Consider the following 9,917-nt stretch of genomic DNA (forward strand, 5'->3'; position numbering starts at 1 on the left):
TATCCATCTTTCATCATGTGTGATGAAGCTTTTCCATCTCAATTAACACATCTGGTTGAGCATTGAGAGGTATATATATATATACATGTGTTTGGACACTAATTATTTCTCTAATCATGCAGTTAGTGGTGAATTTTTCTATGGTTTAGGTGAACCAATTATTACCATATAGCTGGTCGGGCAAACCAGGCATCTGTCAACCACACATCCAATACCTCTTGTGCCTTGCCCGAAGCTGTGGAAATTGTTCTCGTAGGAGCTAGTTTATCCAGCTTTAATACCAACTACTAAGAAATGCACCTGTTACCCGAACCATTGTTCACCGTTCCAATAGATGAAACCGACATTGTAATAACCATCAAGGGTACGACCGGCGGTCGAATCTTGATGGGAGCGAGACATGGTTGCATTTACGAAAACTTTTTATCAGGTATTACTTAAAAGTAAAGATTGTTCTCCTACAATACTAATTGGATTGTAAGTTCGCAGGCCTTTCGCTCGTCTCACGACCGGAAAAGGGAACCATTAAGATGTACGATTTAGAAACAGACGGGCAAGCCATGACTCGGGTGACAGCCATCGGTATCAATACCATCGTCCAGTCTGTCGCCAATATTGCAGGTATTGAATGAAATGCTGCCAATAGAAACGAAATTACTGAGGAAATTTTCCGTCAACAGAACGGCGGATCGTTCCAGTTTCCGACCGTTGGTTGGTATTGCGCCCATCGAGTCGAGCGAATCGACCAACTTGCATTTGGTCGCAAATTAATGCCTCTGTTGTCCGTCTGTACTTAAACACTTTGTCCTGACGTACATTCAGCGGAGCTACGCCTTCTAGCCGCCTGGTGACGATTTAGCTGTTCCAAGTGCGTCTACCGCCTGGTTACGCGGCCAATGCGTGGGAATCACGTTTTTAACTACCATCACAGCATCAGGGAACGATGTAGCCAGGACATTGTCCAATTTAAATTTTCCAGCTGCCCAGACATTTTCAGAGACGCAAAACACGCTGGGGTTGGACGGAAAGAGATGGTCATTGGCAGAAGTTACTCCTACCCTCCAAAGACAAATCGATCCGTCAATCTTTGCCCCTCCAGCACCTGAGCCTTCACTTATTGTAACGTAACATGCTGTGGGACCTCGAAAGTTCATTTTCCTGAAGACGCAATGCTGCCACGTCGTCTCCCAACTTAGGCCTGTGGATATTCTCCATCAATTACTGTTTGACGCTTCAGGGCCGGACAACACGGCCGTTCGTGCTTTTTTACAGGTTCTGCGAGAAGAACAAGCCTGTGTCACTGCCCTGATTTTGGCATGTTCGACGAGCATTCAGGACTCCCAACTGGCTGACTGGGCTGCTCTCGCCTTCTTCCTACTTGGTGGTGACGTAAAAGTCTCTCCGTCTCATCTGGCTCATCCCATTTCGTCACCCGCGTCTCCTTTTGTCGTCAATCGCCCGCTCATCTGAACAGTACACCTAGCAACTTCAACCACCAACTTCCACCACCAACTTCCACCACCAACTTCCACCACCAACTTCCACCACCAACTTCCACCACCAACTTCCACCACCAACTTCCACCACCAACTTCCACCACCAACTTCCACCACCAACTTCCACCACCAACTTCCACCACCAACTTCCACCACCAACTTCCACCACCAACTTCCACCACCAACTTCCACCACCAACTTCCACCACCAACTTCCACCACCAACTTCCACCACCAACTTCCACCACAACACCAACCAGCATTTTACTTTTAGTTCACCTGATTCTGGAGGATTGGGGGGATTCAACCCAAATGCCATTTCGACTCCCCAAAAGCAACCTCACTCGCCCCATTCGAATAACGTGGTGACAGCAGTTGTTGTGCAGAATTGACCGACTATCAATTCTCTGGTCGACATAACGGACTTTACCTTTATCTCGGACGCATACTGAGGCCACTTTGGCTTATGCCGCTGGCCAGAGATGTAGGAAAGCCCCATCAGCCGTTGCTGGACAGTGTCGTCAACAGTGAAGAGTTGTTAACTGTGCTCGGCCAACTGAATGCTCTTAAGGGATTCGTTCATGCCAATATCCATCAAAACGGTCCGCAGAGCTACCAGTCCAGTGAGAAGGGTCGCCTTCCGGTATACTGGACATTTTTCATAGATGTCGAACTGATCAGTTATCATTCCTTTTGTTTAATTATTAATATTTTAATTATTATTTTTATATAAATTTAAAACTGCAGGATGCTCAAATGCAGGAGAGAAAATCTCTGTTGGCCATGAAACAATTGTTGGATCATACCGTCGAAGTACTTGCTCTCTGGAAAGTGTTGTGCGATCACCAGCTCCATTTGCTCGGCCAATCGTTGTCGGCTGAAATGCGGATGTCACTCAAGACAACGTTGTTCCGCGACCTCATCCTTTCCGGTTCCGACACCTGCATTGGGCTGATCAACGCTCTGATTCATCGATACTTGGATGATGCGGCCAGTACGGATGCCATCAGTGAAAAATTGAGACAGGTCTGCCCGTCTCTCTACCGCAATGAGGTAACTGTTTACTTGCCAATGAAACTGAAGCAATATTGTTAACTAAATTTTCATTCCTTTTTAAGGATGCTCTATGCACTAAAGTCAACGAGCAACTTCTCAAGGCTCGAACGAACAGCATGAGCCGCATGGACAAGGAGCGTCTGCTGCAGCAAACGCTGGAAACGTGCAAGCAGATTCCGGCTCGCATCAATTTGGCGCATGTTTGCCAACAGTTGTCCGCTTGTCAGTACTTCGGAGGCGTGGTGGAGCTCTGCTGCGTCGTGGCTGAGAAGCTCGACCCTCAGCACCGTGCCCAACAATGCTACAGCGGCCAACAAGAAGATCCTGCCGCTGTCGAGGCGCTTTTGGCTCGTAAAAATTGCTACCAGCAAATGTGCCTTGTTTTGCAGAAACTCTACACGGCCGCTGCGTGCCATCCTCAGTCGCCCAGCGTGCCCAAATCACCCGGACCGATGGTACAAACGACTCCACAGGGATACGAGGAGGGACTAAGCCCATTAGAAGCGCAGCGGTTGGCAGATGAAACTCTTTCTCTTGCCTTGCAATCGGATGATGAACTATGTCATGTTGCCATTTTCGATTGGTTGACGGACAACAAGTGGGACGACAAGTTGTTGGAAATTTAGTCGCCCCACTTGGAGAATTACCTCAAGAGGCAAACAGTTGGTCAGGTATGATTGAATTTATTGATGTGTATAAATCGGGCCCAAATAAGTAGTTCGAATCCGTTTTTTCTTTTCTTTCTAGGTTGGTCAACAGCAGCAAACAGATTTAGTGGCAAAATACGATCTGTTATGGAAGTTTTACGAAAAAAGTGGCCAGTTTATCGCCGCTGCACGAGTTCTTTCCCGTCTAGCTGATGCCCACAGCACGGCCATAAGTCTTCCGATGAGAATAGAATACCTTTCGCGGGCCATTGTGTGCGCGCGAGCGGCTGAGACGAGCTCCTTCGGTAACGCCGTTCAGGGCCAGTTCCTCTACGAAATGGAGGAGAAAATGGACGTGGCTAAAGTCCAGTCTCAAGTGCTGGAAGCCGTCTCTCGGTTGACCAGTCGAGATGCCGACACCATCAGCCGTTTACATTCCGACTTGCTTGACGTGACTCAACTATACGAGCAGTTCGCTGAGCCATTGGATCTGTGGGAATGCAAACTGGCTATTTTGCACTGCGCCAATCATTACAACTCGGCTCTGGTGACCAGCATTTGGCAAAATATTATCAATGCTGAAGTCAAGAAACTGAGTAGTGCCGACACTGAAACAAAACTGGCCACCCTGGGTAGCAAAATGAAAACGCTAGGTCGAACTTATGCCCAGTCAGAGCAATTTTTCCCTTTGGAGTTCCTCGTTAAGACCCTGGAAACATATTCAGTTCGATGGAATGGCCCACCAGGTAAATTTCAATTATTTTTATGTTCTTTGGAATGCATTTCGATCAATGTTTTTATGCTTAATTGCTAGGCTGGGCCGTTTCCATCATACTGAGAGCTGGAGTATCGTTCCAGCGTCTTTTTGCCGTTTACAATCGCCTGTACGGCGCAAAGGATGTCGTTTGGCAAGCTGAAGGCAAACCCAATCACTTGCTCAAAGTGCTGGCCGACATGTTAAATCGGCTTGTTGATTCCTCTACTGGAGGCTTGGCAGCCCTGGTGCCGACAGCCGATCGTCGAGCTCTTATAGGACAGTGTGTCGAGGCCGTTGGTGTCTATTTGACGGATCTATTTTGCACGACTCACGCCACATCACCTGCCCTCATAGCCGAATTCCGTACTCTACAAGGCAAATTAGAACTTTTGTAACGAATATTTTAAATGCTGTTTTTCTCCCCCATAGTTGTCATTCATCCCCTATTCTTTTTTCTTCTTTTCCGATTCTTTGAAGCAACATTTTATTTCTCATTTTCGTGAGCCCTGTATGTGTGAGCGAGGGCGAATTCTTGTTGTCATCTACCATACGCCTCAACTCTTAATCCAATCCACCGATCATATCAATACATACCCAGCATTGTGTGGCCATTCAGACAGAGCGTGTTCACTTGGGAGGGAAACATTTTTGTTAGATTAGATATAAATAAACCTTGCAACTCAAATCAACTAAAGTAAAATGCAGTGCGCAATGTAATCGACAAAAAGTCCATTTGTTTAAAGAAATGTTTGTCTCTTATATTACCCATTCTTAAAACATGTTCATCCCACAACTTACTCACTTGGCAAAAGTTGGTATTGTCATTGTCGGTATGTTTCTCAACATTGTTGGTGCACTTGAATGGTATACTTCCTAGGATGTTTGGAAGATCCTGTGGAACATAACTGTGAATCTAACCACTGAATTAGGCGTCGGTTGCCATAACATTCTAGCATTGCCTTCCTATATCCTTCCATTGTCGTCTGAGGGACTATTTAACTCGTGCAGTTATGTTAATGTGTCGAAGAAGTAGAAGTGTTACAGGTGTCATTCGTAGCTCAATGGTAAAGCATCGGATCGCTATGTTGGAGGACTTGGTAGCAATTTTAAATTGAATAGTGCATAGGTATCAGTAAGGTTCATGGTTTGTTCGCCAACGAATTGGTGTCTTTGAACAATTTTCCTAAACATTGTAGTTATTTAAAAAATGGGCTAGTGCCGGGTCAATTAAGGGTTTAGAACTTCTGGGTTATTTTGTCCCAAAGGTTGCAAATTATTGTGGTGTTTGCTGTGTGTGGTTGGTTGGTTGGTTGTGCAGCAAATGAACTCATTCATGTGGAGATGGTGGCACAGGTTCATTCAGAGTCTACTAGAAAAATAGAAGAGAAAACGATATTTTGTAGCGTAAACATTTAAGATCAACTCAATGAATTTGTTTATTTCTTATAAAAACTTCATAAGCTGCAATACTGGGAGTGTTACTGACTCACCTTTGTCTATAAAAGAAATCAAGTAACTGCAAAGAAAAATAAGCAACATGATATTATTTGACATATTAAGTGAAGAGTTTCGCATTTATCGATTTGTTTTTCATATTTTTCCTTATCATTGCTTACTTTTAGATGTCCCATAACAATTAACGCGTTGAAAAATAAGATCAATTTAAAGGCCATGTCTTTTTTAGTTTTTTCAAGAGAATCGAAAAACATCGCTATTCTCCCTCTGGTGAGGAATCCTGTCTGTCGTCCCTGACGCGTGACGCGGCTGACGCCTGACATTTACAGCTTTGACTGTGATGTATCATGGTAATATGTTTATCTAAAAGCAGAGAGATTTTGTGGCATTGCAGAGAGCGAATAAGCGGAATGGAAAAATAGGTACAGTTAAATCCTTAACTTGCTGAACGCTCAATATTAAGCACTTTTATTTCTTCTGTATTCCAGATGCAAGGTCAGATGACTCTGGCAAGATATAGCCTAGAATAGATGCTATTATACCATGCCTGATGCATGATTGTTGCAGCCTCTTCAATTGAATGAACAAAGACAAAAGTTACAAAGACAACTACAATCCTACAGCATCGAAAGTGTTAGTAAGTAAAATAAAAGCATTAGATTTAAAGTTACAACTTGAAATCTTGATAAAAGAGTATTGTTTTCAGAAAGAAGACAATTGCTTACCATTTGCTGGCAAATATGGAATTGGGATCTTGCTTGAAAGTACTTGATACCTTTTTCATGGGAAACCTCATTTCACATTCTTCTGCCATTTTGATTTACTTTTATCAAAGTGTCAACCATTTTTTTAGTCTGTAGACTGACAAATTCAGGATGAGTTTACTTCCAAGCATTGACACAACATACATCTCCATGTAAAGTCTTAATTAACATCAATCTATTTTATGTAGGAGTCGATTTTTAATTTTTGCTTGACAAACGGATAAGTTGAATGGTTGAGTATGGTTGTTGCCCAGCAGATTCAAACATTATAGTTTTGGTCGCACCTATTGCCCCTCAAAATTTTTAGGGGCAATAGACTTTTCCTACAGTTTTTATTAACATTTACTAGACAGAAAAAAATGTGTTGGTGAATGTTGTCAAGAATGCAGATGATACCAATATATACTTCTGAATTCAGGAATTTAGTTAATTTACTGTGATATCAACCTAAGCAAAATCTTCATGTAAGTTCAAATACTTCCTTCCTCTGAAATTGCCTTTTGATGCACAAAGCATGTAGTGTGATTTAATTTGTTTTTTTTTAGATGTGAAGTGCTTTCAGACTTCATTGGTGCCGAATTTTTGAGTATATTATCACCAGAACGTCATACAAAATAACTTGGGCAGGTAAATCCTTGTATTTTGTGTTTTAATTTTAATCACTCATCTATATTACATGAGCAAAACATATATTGCCGAAAGAAAACAGATACCTTTGGACAATGGTTACACCAAGGGCAGTGAATGCATTTCTCTTTTCACCATTGGTCAGCTGACTTGCCTTCCCAGTTGCAATGAAGAAGAATGATTAGTCAAAAGTATTAAAAGGTAATAGCTTATTGTGTTTTCCTATTGGTATCTCTTAAAATTCTGATGTTATAGAGTTTTTCTTGTCATGCCAGGTATTGTGATCAATCAGATATTGATTTCCTAGTTGCATGACAACTGTGGAAGTTGGCATACAACTATACAGCTGTATTCACCTGTTTGTTGACAAAGTGTTGAATTTTGTAGGCTGTAGGCCGTACTGATCAAAACAAATTTAAACAAACGATCATTTTTTTAACAATCATAAAGGAAACAAGCAACAGTTATGGTTCGTTTGGTTGGAGCCCTTTGTCAACAAAGGGAGAGAGGACGAAGTCAAACGTATCCGAAAGGTACGGGGTTACAAGATGGAAGCTTAGCCACGGTTTATTGTCAAACAAATAGACACGACTGTCGGAGCCCTTTGTGCGCAGGGCATTTGACGAACCGGGCACTCAAATGACGCTAAAGACTTTTCACTTTGCTTGTGTGGCACCGATGAACATCACACAGGTAGTTTCTAGGTATAAAAGGAATTTTCTTCAAAAGATGTTGAGGCTTATGTATCTATTTCCAGGAACTTTCTGGATTAAGGAAATCATTAACGCCCTAAAGGCCTTTAGTACACCTGTTATCTCCACCCAGCTTCTAATTGTTGACGACCCGGAATATGCGCGACAAGTTAAAGGAAGGATCGAAAACAATTTTCGGAGAACTAAATTAAACAATTTTTCGTTATCAATATTTTTCAATTGTCTTTTTATGTGACGGGATATTTCGATGAAGTATAACTGCCTGATTATTTTTAATGTCGATTAAATTAGACATTAACCGAATCCGCTTGCTAAAACTCGAGGTGGCTGCAAATTCTATCTAGTAGAGGTAAAAAAAGTTACACTTGCAAACTCTAAATTAATTTTTGATTGATTTTGTTTTCCAATTTCCAGCCTCTGTATACATGTAAACTGAAAATAAAGCCTGCTTTCATCGAAGTCATTAGTGAAACAATACAAATTGTAAAGCTGTGCTCCATCTGCAAAATCGTCAATGTATCTGTGAGGCAGTACCTCAAAGAACAATTGCCTAGGGACTTCATACAGGTACCATTACAATTTCTGTAACCAAACCAGCCTTTCAATTTGCATCTTGCTTCAGGGTTTGCCAACTGCTAGCCGAGCTGTCATCAACATCGACGATACAAGGAAACCGCATAGATAGTGTGTAGGTTTTGATTTCTATGTCAGCTGCAGCAATGACAATGACCATGACTAACATGTGGAAATGATAGCAAACGGCGTAAACATTTTTAGAAGAAAACAGAAAGTTTAAAATTTTTTTTTTAAATTCCCAATGTCAAGGTTTATCTGTTAACTGCTTCAAATTGACTCAGCATTAGGCAGCAATTTTGGAAGTTGTTGCTTTCTCAGTATGGTAAATATATATATTATTTCTGTAACAGTAAAAAAAAAAAAAAAAAAACATTGCATGATGCATGTGATGAAAGATCACTAATGAAAGAGCTTGTCTTAACATTTAACTTTAAAGATACAACTTTCACATGCACAACACAGCCAATGTTATCCTTATTCATTCTCAGTTTGATATTTGGCTATCTGTTTTTTGTTTTAGAATGAGCTTCAATGTTGGTGTTGCAGGTGTTACCCATGTTACGTTGACTGTTTGGATTCCTATTCATTAACATTTCAAAACCAAATTCATCTTCTTAAAATTGACTTGTAAGTAGAAAAGAGGCTGTTTTATAACTATGTATTATCTATGTAACACTTTTCTATTCAATAGGAAAGGATTTGGATCATTCTAGGAACATATCTATCAAAGATGCAAAGCTCTAATGGGATTAATTTATCCGTCAAGTACGTTTTCATTTGCAGTCTGTATGTCCTTTCCGAAGGCTCTGCCAGAAGAATATGCTAAATAATGAATTTATGAATCGCGTAAGTTACACGAGCAAGAATTTTATGCCTAACGATAATTTATTTTCTTAATATAGATTAATGATAAACTTGGATCTGCCAAGGTTCCTTGGTTGGGGCGAGATACCGAATAAAGTTTAATGATTGGATGCACTACATGGAATTTCCATACTTTATTCACAGTACCGTTTATAACGGTATTTCATATTTAAAAAATTGAAGTGCATATTTGGGCTCCCTTCTTTTCTGTGGCCCCGTTTCCCCTTGACTCATAATAAGCCCGTAGGGGGTCATGCCCCTACTGTACGGTATATATAAAAACAACATATATCGAGGTTTGGAGGGCTCTGGCCGGAAAGGGGACGTGGGGGTCCTCATGGTTCGATGAAATGCTTAAGGAGGGCTATGTCGCTACCCACAAATCCGAATTAAAGGTTAATCGCTCCTGTAAAAATGTTCCAAATCTTCAGCTCTTCTTCCGGCTTCTCTTAGCCAAGCACTGGGTAATCTCCCCGGTGAGTCAATTGAGGCAGTGTCTCCCCCTGCCTTGGTTGACAGCAACTTTTGAAATGGTTATTTTGCCTTTTAAAAGTTGCAAAATATTCCATTATGTAGAGATTTGTCAATACAAATTTTGTTATAAATTAATTTTGAAAAACTTGTCTTTCATACTTTCTTTGTGTTCACACTATACATTACTGACCTTAGCAATTTTTTCTTTTAAGGATTGGACTCTCAACATTGCTGAGATGGACACTTATGTGCAGTTCTTGTACTGAGAATTCCGGTGTCTTTGAATTATCACCGATTAAATTCCAATCCTGGAGATGGTAGTTTGCTGATTTATTTAATTGCAGAATGATTTTGTATTCAATCTTTTTTTATATAGATTTAACAGATGTTTTGGAATGTTTTCACAGTGATGAATTTAACTCGTTCGGGTATCGATCCCCAAACTTTCAGCGTTCATTGCCGATGCTCAACCGTTGAGCCATGAGTTAC

The 9,917-nt window shown here is 41.1% G+C and overlaps 1 long non-coding RNA gene and 1 pseudogene across 2 annotated transcripts; both read left to right on the plus strand.

Annotated features, from left to right (window-relative positions):
- Positions 1-294: 294 nt before the first annotated feature.
- LOC123467155 lies at positions 295-4,570 on the plus strand (annotated as a pseudogene).
- Positions 4,571-6,807: 2,237 nt separating this feature from the next.
- On the plus strand, positions 6,808-9,071 carry LOC123467145. 2 transcript variants are annotated; one of them, XR_006641644.1, is made up of 9 exons: positions 6,808-7,002; positions 7,189-7,494; positions 7,559-7,863; positions 7,929-8,081; positions 8,137-8,202; positions 8,340-8,412; positions 8,611-8,717; positions 8,782-8,936; positions 9,020-9,071. It is a non-coding gene; the product is annotated as an uncharacterized LOC123467145 (long non-coding RNA). The 2 variants fall into 2 exon arrangements; XR_006641643.1 differs by having other exon boundaries at positions 7,252-7,494.
- The last annotated feature ends 846 nt before the right edge of the window (positions 9,072-9,917 follow it).

Source organism: Daphnia magna, unplaced genomic scaffold (genome assembly GCF_020631705.1).
Source record: "Daphnia magna isolate NIES unplaced genomic scaffold, ASM2063170v1.1 Dm_contigs152, whole genome shotgun sequence".
Lineage (NCBI taxonomy): Eukaryota > Metazoa > Arthropoda > Branchiopoda > Diplostraca > Daphniidae > Daphnia > Daphnia magna.